A 13,334-nucleotide genomic window follows, 5' to 3' on the forward strand; every position below is an offset into this window, starting at 1 on the left:
CGGAGATGCTCAGCCCTGGCTGCTTTTAGAGCCTTTTTATAATGTGACACACTGTCTTTCCACACGATTCTAAAGACCTCTAAATTAGTTTGTTTCCATTTATGCTCTAAGTTACGAGTTTCTCTCTTGATAACATGCGTAGCACTGTTGTACCATGGTGCTTTAGTTTTCTCTCTAACCTTTTTTAATCTAATTGGTGCAACAATTTCTAATGTACTAGAGAAAATGGTGCTCAAACTGCTAGTCATTTCCTCTAGTTCATCTGTTTGTTTGGGTTCACTGAGCAGCTGAGATAGATCAGGTAAGCTATTTGAGATTCTATCTATAGTGGTTGGAAGGATTGTTCTGCCTGGTCGATAATGTGGCGCAACATGACAAATTTCAGCAGTACGTAGCAAGTTACCATGTAATGATCAGTGACATCTGATGTAATGATCAGTGACATTATAACAGTATCCTGGCTTCTTCAGTGTCACATGATCCTTCATAAATCATTCTAATATGCTGATTTGCTGCGCAAGAAACATTTCTTCTTATTATCAATTTTTGTGGAAAACGAGATTTTTTTTTTCAGAATTCTTTGATTTCGAAAAAACACCAATTATTTGTGTAAAAGTTAAGTTTTTTAACAATTTAAAGCTGAATAAAAGTATTACTTAAAGCTGCAGTCCGTAGCTTTTTTTGGGTTAAAAATTATCCAAAATATATATTTAAGAAAATACATAACCAGTCAGTGTTCAAAACGATCTGCTTGCCTTAGCTCGATTCAAAGCGGTAAGCTTGTAATAATGTTTTTAATTCCAGTGGTACTGGTGGATTTCCACGGGAGATTCGAGCATGTCTTTGCGTCATTACATCACATCTGTACACATAAAGGAGGAGTCTCAGCTAGTATAAGCTATATAGCGTGTGAGGATGTTGCAGGTGGAGATTTATAGCCTTTTCTCACAGCACTTGATATAATTAAACTTATCAATTTGATGGCGGATCCAGAAAGGTTCAAACGACAATCACCAGTGACAACTGGAGATTCACTCGCAGTAAATGCAAAAGACTTCGTTCGGACTTCGGAGTGGCTACAGAAAAAAAAGAGACTGCAACCGGACCATGCGAAAACAAGTATGCATATCAGAAGGACATTACATGTTGTCACGCAATGCTGACGTTGTTAACATTAACAATTTGAGAACGAAGTATAATTTGCACGGTTTTGCGTGATATGATAACTTATAAGCGACTGTTAGATTTAATCAGCGTGATTTACTGCAATGTCAGAACCAGAACAAAAGTGGATGTTTCTTACAAGTTCAGATGACATTTTCTGGTGAAAATTATTATGTTGGTCACACTTCCAAAAAGAATAATCTGTGGTTCTTAATGACAGTATCCACACCGGCGCCACTCTCCTCAAACATTGTGTTCATCAGCGCTGTGTCGAGGGTGTTGAAGTACAACTCACGTTAAGTTGATAATTCCGCGAATGACTGCAATTGCAGATTTCGAACAGAGATGGCGACAAAGAGGAAAAACGCCGGACTGCAGCTTTAAAAAGAAATCGTACTGACTCCAAACTCTTTATTTATATTAGTAAAGAATGTCATTCTATTTTAAATGTACAGGGAAAAATAAACTGGATAGAGACTTTTGAGATCATATTTTAACAGATTAAACGACTTTGCTATCTTGTTTCCAATGTAAACGGATTTTTTGATTATAATGGAAGCAGTCTTTTGTTTTGTGTTACAGGTTTTAGGTCCGGTTTAAACACGCATATCTGTTCTAGATCGGGCACTTGTCCAGCACCAGCATGCTGTTGGTGCAAAAAAAGGCACGTGTGACCTTTCCATCCCATTGGAGCCATCCAGGGTATGAGATGCCTAGGGCTCCTCAACATCTGATCCCCCACCTGAAGGCTTGACAGGCAAGAAGGGCCAATTATAACACTCCTCACTCAAACAGGGGGTGATGCTCAAACTCAGTGGTTCCTTTTTTAGTCTACGGTCTCAGTGGCGCAGGGGAGACGTAACTGCATGTTGGTATGTTTGCATGTCTGAGGAGCGGAAGGGCAGAAGCTGAAGCTTGTGAAGAATGCAGACGTGGTCGAGAGAAACTCTTCAACCGCTCTGAGACTTCCAAGCATGTGGAGAGACTGGTGGGGGAGGGATGCTGCCTGTCTTCTCCCCCTGGAGGCTGAACTCCAATCTGAGAACTAACTATTGTTTTGCGTACCTTCATCTAGTCTAGAGCACCGTGATTATCCCTCTCTTGCAGGAAACGTTACTACACTTCACCTATCAATGGTTCATTTTTCAAGTATGTCTCCATCTGAATGTTCTCTGATTTGTTTTGTTTTTCAGGTGCTGTGTAGATAACTGGTAACGGTCATGCTGTTTGGCTGCTTTGCTGAGGAAAAGGGCACTTGATAGCCTGATGAGACATTTATGGAACAATCAGGACAAAAGATGCTATTTGTGTCGTTACAAAAGGATTCTTAACACTTTACCTATTGTTACTTCCATTGTGAGTATCAGAGAAATGCAGCCATTAGCTCTTTTTGAAAACGGAAGCATAAACAAAGTTCAATGTTCAGTTGTCTGTCCGTCTTTGACAACAAAGAACAATCTCTATATTTCTTTTGTTAACAAAGTGCCAATACCAATTTAATGGTATGGTAGTGTACATATTAAAGATGAATTGCGTAATTTTGCAAGTGCAAAAATAATGACAGGTCTGCTAAATAGTCCCACTCTCAAACTCACAACATCGGTTGAGTCTGTGATGGGCTGGTCGGAATGCTCAATAAATAATACATATTGTAAACCGAGTATACATATTAGATGAAAAACTTAGAAATGGTAACCTTGGCAGTTAGCACCTTAGTAGAATAAGTTTACGTTCTAAAATTACTAAAACTATAATGGAAATAAAAATAATTACAACTAAATAAAAAACAACAATAATAAACAACACAATTAATGCAAATGACAAAAGCACACACCAAAATTACTCAAACTTAAACTAAAATTAGAATGAAAATATAAATAATACTAATATAATACTGTTAATTCATTAGCATTTGGATGTAAATATGATTTCATGACATTTATAGTTGTACAACTCCTGATAACCAACTCAGTAGCCACCTCCTAATAACTTATTCTGAGAATTTTTAAAAAATTAAACTTAGTAAATTAGATTAGATTATTTGGATTATTTTATTGAAGAAAATACTCAACATTTATTAATAAATTACACACTCCATGTCGTTACATATAATTCCCCCTTTTTCTATCTAGAGGTGCTCTTTTACTTAGCAAAAACTGCTTTCACATGCGGTGTAAAAGAGCTGTAAGAGCAGCTTCTTTATAGTTTTCTTTCCATATTAAACTGGGAAAGCAGAAAGTATTTTAACACCATAAAATAACACTTTAAAAGAAAATACCCCTCCATCACCATCATCACCCACAGAGTTGATGTTCGGTTCGCTGACATTCACATGAAAAACAAGAGATGTTATTAAGATGCTTTTAAATGATGTACAGCTTTCTTTGTCTTCATACGTGGCTCATAGCCAGATGTATGATAAGGTAATTAACCAGCTCATTTCAGGAACACCTCAGAGGGACTTAACCCTCACACCCTGTTCACATTACAGCCCTTAATTCCGTGTCCGTGGACAAATGTGGGCACAGAGGTCTCAGGTGTGATCCAAATTTTTTTTTTTTTTAAATGTTATATCAATCTCTTCGATAAAATAAAATCTATCAATTTATGGTGTTTTTTTTATTTTGGGGGTATTTTTGAATTTATTTACCTCTAAAAGTACCATATTTTCTATGTAATTTATGCTTATTTTTATGTTATATTTAATATTTCTTTAACTTCAGTAAAAAAAATCCTTCCAGTAAGTTCAGATAGCCAAAACCTAAAAATGTGGTGACTTTGGTGTCATCTAGTGTCTTATGTTGGTATAAAATTAAAATAAAATCAATAATATCAATAGCCACTAGATGGCTATAGTACTAAATGGCTGCATAGAGGCTGAACACTATAAACCACTGTTATAACGAATTTAACCTCTTTTTTTTATCTTTTTTTTTTATAAAGTTTTTGATTTTATCACAAGTTAAAATTGTAATTAAAAATATATATATATCTGTGTTAGGTGAGACTGTAAAAAGATGCCAAAATATGCTTATACAAATATGACCATGCTGTAAGGAAAAAACAAAGTAGTGGATCATTTATCATTTATTTCAAACAAAAAACATAATATTTCATAACTCAAAAAACTAATTGCTACCAAACAGGTAAGAATAAACATAATAACTAAAAAAAGTAAGTGTTAGGTAAAAATAAACAGGTTATAATGTTTACATGCACTTGTGCGCATGTGTGTGTTTGTGTGTGCGTGCAGAGGTGGATGATTGGAACATAAAAAAGAAATAAAATAAAACGTCAGTCATTGGCTCATTCAATCCTTTGTTTTTGTATGTGCGAGTGACTTTTTATTTGAAAAAACAACAAAAAAAACAGCTGCTATAGGCTAATTGAATGCTTTGTTTGTGTGCGTGTGTCTGTGTTTGTGTGTGTCTGTGTTTGTGTGTGTGTGTGAGTGTGAGTGTTTGCAAAATTTAGAATGTTGTACAGGCTCACCCCTTCATTTGTGTGTATGTATGATATGCATTGTGTTGGATCTATTAATTTTTATTAGACAAAACAAATGCTCTGAATTACAGTATTACAGTTTTTCCCATTCATTCCTATGGGTGCCCATTTTTGTCCACGAACACAAGATTAAGGACTTTTTTTTTTCCACCCACTTAACATTGTAGAATCGAGTCAAAAAAAAAATGTGTGTGTTCAGGTGGATTATTTAGGAAAAGTAGCCAAGTCTCGTACCGCTCAGATTAAGGAAAGTATTTTTAAAAAATAAATCAAAATTATTTTGCCCACATTTGTCCCCAACACGGTATGGGGGTTAAAGCCAGACAATGGCTAATTTACGGGTTAATTATCAAGATGGGGGAAAGGTAAACATCGTAAGAATCAATTTCCCAGCTCCCACTGCACTGGGAGTTCAAATCTGTTCAAAGATGCTTCACAGCAGACAAAACAACGGAAGGGCTGAAGATTGCTATGGAATAAATGGAGGGTGGGCTCTTCTGGCAGCACAATCACAATTATGACTTCTCAGACATCAAAATCTTGAAGGTGGTGTCAAACGGCCAGGCGAAGCTGTCTAATAAATGATGCTCCTCTGAGAACAGATGTTACAGACCAAGTGCAATACAACTGACAGTCTTACCTCGTAAATAATGCCAAGAGATATCTGTCGCTCCGAGATTATGCTTTTAATCAGACTCTTCCACAGCAGCTGAATGTTAGAAATTATAAACAGCTCTTTCATAGGCCCATTCTCGTGGCATTAAGGTGGTGATGACATTGTCAGAGAAAGGTTTTGTCTGTTTGATGATGCAGAGGCTGGCCATCTCGAGAGAAACCCATTTTTGTGATCTGCAAGTCTTAGAATTGTGATTATAATCACATTGCAATATGTGAAAATAATCTGTTTAATGGGTGAGTCTTCATGTGTGACTGGCACTCTGAGCATCAATAACCTGGAAATATTCGTAAAAACCATGGCAACGGAGCTATTGCTAGAACGTTCTCGTCTCTGAGAGAAAAGGACGAAAAAATTAGTCCTTGCTCACAGTTAACCCTCCATTAATTGTATGCATTGTGTGCATTCATTTGTCACAAAAGACGGTGTCTTGCGGTCAGAATGAGGGCAATTAGCCTTAAGGCTTGTGAAATGTTTTCCTCTTACAAAAAAAAAAGAGTCAGATTTCACCAAGTGCACCAGGGCAGTGATGTCAAGTGCCCACTTTTAAAGCAGTTTGAATGAAAGTTTTCTTTTCTATTGATTAAAATCTCTTTCTGGAACCACAATTTCAAAACATTTGTCTTTTTTAAATTGTCAGTCAGAATGCTAGACAACCCCTAACCACATAGCATGCTGTTATTTGGTGTCCAAATAGTTTCAAACTCGTGAATAATAAAAAAAAAAAAAAATATATATATATATATATATATATATATACACTGTGTATATATTTAAATCGATAATTTATAAGCAATTTAAAATCTAGCTGGGAAACTGTTCTGTGATTTGTTCTTTGTATTCACGAAACAGTTGAACTTGCTTGTAAATTTAGTGGTTTCAATGAGACTTGAGTTGATTACACCCATTCATGAGTTCACAACTGTCTCCGTCTTTGAATCGTGAGGGGCAGTGTTGAGGAAAGTTCATTTTAAAAGTAATGCATTGCAATATTGCGTTCCTCTTTATTAAAAGTAACTAATTGTGTTAGTTACAGAAAGTAATACGTTATGTTACTTTTGCGTTACTTTTTCTCACATGGGCTGAGATTTCTTGTTTGGCAAATGTAAAGGCCCTTTCATACTAAATGGTCAGTTGAATTGGATAATCGAAGATCAGCAGCAAAGACATTGGTTGATAAACTGAGATTAAATACATACTAAGTATATTTGTATTATTTAACATAATTATGCAGATTTGTGAAATATTCTGAGTTTGCCTTTCACTGTTTTTATTCATTTTTACGGAATACTGAATCTGTTATTAAGCAAGTGAGATGAGTAAATAGTCTAGAACTACAATAACAATCATGTTTACACTTCCGTTGCTTCATAAAATTGAGGTTAAACGTTAAAACAGTGAGCACATTATGGGATTGTCTGACAGCAAAGGATATATATCTTAATTTAGGCTAAAATAGTATGTTCTTAATCACTATTTTTATTGGTACTTGTATGTATGATCTACATTTCTTTTCTCTGCCATGCACACAGGATTGATTATAACTGACCCGCTGCAATGCATTATGGGATTTCCTTCTCTAAGGATGTCAGGTCCTTCTGTCGCTGGAGCCCACAATGAGATTCTGTCAAGCTAACTCCTCTGTAAAGCATGTCCTCGCTCAACCACACAACAACAGGTTTGAATCATGCAACACAGCGAGGCGCTGGAATCTTGTGATTAATAAAGATATCATTCAAGCCAGCATTCTCTTTGTTCTGTACAGGCGAAGGAGAATTCTTGGCATGTGAGCGAGTGGGAACGCTCAGTGTGAGCTAGCGCAAGGTAGACGTGGAGAATGCCGAGTGAATGGCACCATGTTGTAGGAATGGTGACCGGAAGCACAGAGAACGAGATCACCCAGATACTGCTCATTCCTGCTCCGACGCTGTGCACATGGGGGTATGTCGTCCTCCTTTGTCATGCAGCAAGTCTGTGCATACAGTCATGAGCTATAACAGCATGTGTGATTGCCACCCATTACAGAAAAGCTAATATTCTGGATTCTGTGGAGGAGAGGGGCCGTTTTGAGGGCCTGTAGTGCCCCACCTCTCTATGGGGGACAGTGGAGGGCTTTGTTCCCCTCTCATGCCTTGCATTCCCCATGTAGCCAGCCCTATGTGCAAGGCAGAGTTCATCGAGTGGGGACAGGAGCCTTTTCTCTTCTGCTAAATCCAGCCCCAGGCACACCCATTTAACACAAAATGAACCTATGGTTCCGGGATCCCTATAATTAAATAAGAACAGCCTGAGATAATGAGAGCGGAGTGGGATGCTGTAAGGTGCTGGATAGATGTTTGGGTGGGGATTAATATATGCCTGGCAGCAGGAGGAATTGTATAAGATGCTTTTGGCTTAGTGAGTATGACAGAGAATCACACATGAATTTATGGGTTACTCGGAGAAATAGCTGCTTTTGGGTTTGTTGTATGCAAATGTTCGGTTCCCTACATATCAATTAATTTATAGTAAGGCATACCAAAAATATGAAGTTGCTTCATTGTGTAATATATATACGCAGTTAAGGATACAGTAGAAACTTCACACTTGGACAAAAAAAGCTCTTAAATGGCATTGTTGTGCAAACGTCTTTTTTCGAACCTTGTATATATGAGCGAAATGTATTATCCAAAAGAAACAATGTAGAGCGGGACTTGGCTCTTGGTTGATTGGATTTTGAGATGCGGTTACATAGATTGGGGTTTAAATGAATAAAATGATTGGAGAAGGCCTACATAGTGCATACTTCACCAGAGAGTTTGTTGTTTTGACTGGAAGATCCATTTATGACATTTTGATAAAAAAAAAAAAAAATTATATGGATGAATCATTCACATTGAGATCTATAACATCCATTTAGATAATAGATGGGTTGAATTTTCATTTAATGCGGACTTTAAAAGAAGCCAGCTATAATTAGCTAGGAAAAGATTAGCTAAATAACTGCTAACTACAGCATTTTGTAATGTGGCTACACAGATTTGACGTACATGGCTTTTTACTCGCTTGTGCTGTCAAATAGGGCTCTGCTTGCTGTTCTGTGATTGGCTGGTTCTTTTTCGCTGAGAGAAGAGTGGGGAGTCGCCCCCAGGCCGCTGTTGTTACCTCCATCCAAAAGAATTGGAGCAGACATTTCAGGGCATTTCTGGCTGTGCTGCAAGCTCCCAGTAGAGCAGAGGATTTGTTTAATGGAAATTTGGTGTAGGCAACATCCCCCAGAGGGACACTGAGCTGTAACAAATCACAAGGACGTGCGCAGAAATATGACATTTTACCCGCCACTGGCATCACTAATCATTAACACCATGATGTACTAGTGTACACACACACACACACACATGCACTGCGGAAAACAGCCTGTGAGTCCGCACACCTGCTCCCGCCTCCATTTTGTGTTGTCCATTAACGTGCAAGCAAAGGCCCTGACCAGTTTATCAAAATGCTTGAGGCATTGATGATCAGTCTGAACAATTTGATGCTGAGCTGCTGTTTATCATATCAATTTTCCTCATACAATAATACACAAAACAGATGTACACTCAGTGGCTTTGTTCCGACACCTCGCTGACGGCATAAGAAGCATCCTTATCCAGCAACTGAAATGGGTCCACATAACTGGCTAATTTGGCTGCTCTCAACATAGACAGCATCTCAAGTTATAGTTTATTTCAATACAAGAAACACAAGCAGAACAATACAATACAAAACACGTATGCATGCGTGTGAAAATTTGTATACAATTTTTTATTTAAACCAATTTAATTTAATAATTCACTAAATTAAATATTTATTTTTAAAGCAATTTATTGATACTTTTTTTTACCATCAAATTAATTATAATTATTTTTAATAATTACCATTCTCTTTCTTCAGCTACAAGATTGCATTATGAGAAGTCGCATACACTCTTAAGAAAAATGGTTCTAAACAGTACCAAATTAGGGTTCTTCAGCTTGTAACAATAGCAGAACCCTTTTTGCTGCTAAATAGAACCCTTTTTATAAGGTTCCATAAAGAACCATGCTTTGAAAGTGATAGGACCTTAATGGTGTTATAAATGACCTTTTCAACAATATTTATTTTCATTAATATTAATATCTTCATATTATTTATATTACTATTATTAATGTTATTTTTTTATAAATTATTTATTAATATTGTTTTTAGCCCTTATATCTTGTTGCTTCTATTTTTGTTTTACATTTAAAAAAAACAGCATGTTGTGTCAATTAGCTACTTTTATTTTTTATTGACATGGCAGATTGTAGCAAAAATGACAGTGACCTCTTACAATAGAGGTTAGCTGAATACATTAATAAGTATCAATTGACATTGAACACAATATAGATGTAATGAAGACCAAGCTCCAGTGAAATATCTTCATAATCCTCTATGATGTCTTTACGTCCTTGTATTCTGAGTGGCAGTTTCTCTCTGCAGATGATGAGGTGATGATACGTGACAGCAACTGAAATACACAATTGAGTTAGATATTGTGTCTCTTCCATTTGATTATGTAAAAACAATTATGTTAATGAAGAGCAAAATAAGGAAAAAGTGATGGTATAGCTTTAATGTATTTTTTTGTGACTGGGTATGTTTAGACAAAGTCATAATTTAAAAGAATCAAACAATATGGATCATAAATTACATATCTCAGTTACTGACTTGGTGGAGAGGAGAAGAGAAGATGAGTATCCTTAAGTTAATTGAACAGAGCTGCTCACGCTTACATGTTCTGTTAAACTAAAAAGAGAAAGACATGATTGTTAGGATATGATTGTTACACTTTTTAAAGTTATAATTTATAGAAATTTTAAGAAAGAAATCATTTACCTGTTAAGAGTATGTTGACAGTCTGTGTAGTAACTGTAGTTTAGCTGAGCTCCAGAAAATCAGTAATGAGGAGGCTTTGACAGTTACAGATTTGAAAAACAAAAAGGCGGGAATAAAGAACCATAAACACTAATACAAAGAACCATTTCAGCATAATTATAAAGGGTTCTTCAGGACGATAGGGTTCTAAATAGAAATGTTATTATGTGTAAAGAACCATCTTTTTTAAGAGTGCACCTTTTGGAACAACCTTTGCATTTTTTGAAACATTAAAACATTGCCTAGGGTGGCAGCTCACTAGGTTTTGGAACAGAGCTAATATGTTGCATGCACCATAAAGCTAATGCAAGGAAGGAGGGGAAGAGATCAGATTAAGCCGAGGGGTGAGGCCCCAACCGTGTTGGATAGTCTGTTGGGGAAGTTAAGGGTGGAGGAGTCAGCTTTGCATAGAGACGGTGGATGGGTAAAAGTGTCTGATGTAGACAGGAATGAGCTCCGACAGCTCCACTAAGGACAGAGGAAGGAGCTTATTTCATGGCTGATTTGTTTTAATATCTGGAGCAACAGCAGGAGAGTGTGGGATAGAGGCACAGAGCGAGGGATCGAAGGCAGCGGAGGAGTGCATTTCCAGTGGGGAGCTGTAAAAGGAGAGGAAGAAAGGGAGAGTGCGGAACTGAGGAGACAAGATAGGGTACGGAAACAAAGGGGGGAGGACTAAGTGTTGCCAGGTGGCCACGGACAGTGAGAACGTGTGAAAGAACTGGGAGAAAGAGAATGAGCAGCAGCATTGAGGAACCCTGCATCTCAATATACAGTACACACTTACTTCTTACACAGTATGTAAAAAGCGATCAAATGAGTAGGATGTCCAAATACTATTCATGATATAGTAGATTTGAATTTGTATGCAGCTTTAGGAATAGTTCCCTTTAAAGAAAATGAATTCGTTACTCACCGCCCTCACCCAAAAAATTGTTGTATTTTATTTATTTTTGTCCATACAACTATTATAAAAGTCAATTGGGTCCAACACCATTATTCAGAATATTGTCTTTTATGTTCCACAGAAGGAGTCATAAGGTTTGGAACAACATTAGGGTGAGTAAATGATGACAGAATCTTCATTTTTGGGTGCACTTTCCTTTAACAGTGTTATCGTATAGTTGAAGAAAAAGGGAATTGACAAAACATCTGTCATGTCCATCAAAAGCCTTGCTTGCCTTTAGTCTGAGGTGTAAGCACATGCGGTTTGACAGTGGCTGTGGCTTTGCCTCTAGAACTGAACTCTTGGAGGCGTGACTTTCAGAGAGGAACGTTAAGAAGAACCTGAAAGAACCCAGAGCACGTACAAGGTGAGAAGCTCATACTTGACTGATAATCTTTCTCATCCAATTTCCAGTGTCTTTTATTTCATATTGAATCTACAGTGTTCACTTTTCTAAATGTGCACTAATTCATTTTTATTTACCACTTCAGAAATAAGTGTGGAACCACTTGAAATTCAAAACTCCCCTTGTGTTTTCTAGCCTCTTATCAGAGAGTATGTTAATCATGCTTCTGTTTTAGTGCGCACATGTCGAAACAGCCCTCAGAACCTTCAGAGCTCTCAGTCCCTGAGCATTGTTCACAGTAAACGACATGAAATTCACTTCGCCTCTCCATCGTTTTGTTTCACAGGAAAGTGAGCCTTTCTAAAGCCATTTGGAGAACGTAAGTGCCCATCTTCCTTTATGCATGGCAGTTTGGAGGTGGGCATAAAGTATGCTGGGGAAAAGCCAAAGTGACATGCTTGTTGCAAAGGAGTACTTGAACATACTCCAAAAACAAAGAGCACTGTTGCACGCCGCAGTCCCGTCTCTCTGATTTGAAGGCTGGCTGGTGTCATTGGCTGCAGTGTACATTTATAGTGCTCTTGTCTTTTTGGCAACGGTTCTTTTCCTCCATCGTGACAGCTGGTTGTCATGGCACCTGTTGCAGTGCTCGGTACCAAATTATTGTTGCCGCTGATTGGTGACATCACTGCTTTCATCTTCATGTCAGAAGTGAGGCTGAGTGGAGGAGCAAATGCTTTGAAATCTAAAGCTAGGGAGTCTCTTCTGGAATCCAGCGCTATCAATCTGACCCCATTCTGAATTCAGGGCTCATCCCCTCTCATCATCATTAGTGACAGCATAGATCTAGAGCAGGACGTGTGTGTGTGTGTGTGTGTGTGTGTGTGTGTGTGTGTGTGTGTGTGTGTGTGTGTGTGTGTGTGTGTGTGTGTGTGTGTGTGTGTGTGTGTGTGTGTGTGTGTGTGTGTGTGTGTGTGTGTGTGTGTGTGTGTGTGTGTGTGAGTGTGTGTTTGTGCATCTGCTCTCAGGGGTTTGAACTGGGATGTGAGTCACTACACTGCCAAGAAAGAGGTTGCTTTATCCCCCTCTTTTGAGGGGCACGGAAATTATTATCCTCCTTTTCATGACTTTTTTGGGATGTTGCAAAGGAGTTTGAACATACTCCAAAAACAAAGACCACTGTTGCACGCCGCAGTCCCATCTCTCTGATTTGAAGGCTGGCTGGTGTTGGGCTGGCTGCTGACCACTGAGCAGCAGCATTGCTTTTGGCCTCCGGGTTGTTTTGGAAAGGTTTTAAGAGCTGAGTGACATCATTTTCACATTTGAATGATTCTCTTCTGTCTGGGGTAAGATGTGTCACCCCTGTATGTCGCGTGTCACACAACAGCCCTTTAATGTGTACAGACACTCAAGTCTCACTTAGGCTCAAGTGCTCTAAAAGGGCTCAAGTAAACCAATATCCTTCAAAAAGGGCTCTTCAATATAATGGATGTTAACTATAATTAAAGCCTAAAAAAATGCAAAGCCTACTTGCTCTAGAAATGCTGGTTTTGGCTGGTTTCATCTCAAAAATAAAACACCTGTGACTGAGCAACTACCTGCTAATACTCTCACATTCGTGTAAAGTAGCCTTGTTGACAAGTTTGGGTAAGTTGGGCAAAACACACAAGATAGTACCTCCAATGCCCTGTAGATGGCAATATTGGGTATTTCTGTTCTTTTGTAACAGAAATAAACTGCTGCAGAAAATGTTAGGTGCCATACAAAATGTAATGTGTAATTCA

The sequence above is a fragment of the Rhinichthys klamathensis genome, unplaced genomic scaffold, assembly GCF_029890125.1.
Source record: "Rhinichthys klamathensis goyatoka isolate OS25496 unplaced genomic scaffold, OSU_Roscu_1.1 h1tg000127l_1, whole genome shotgun sequence".
Lineage (NCBI taxonomy): Eukaryota > Metazoa > Chordata > Actinopteri > Cypriniformes > Leuciscidae > Rhinichthys > Rhinichthys klamathensis.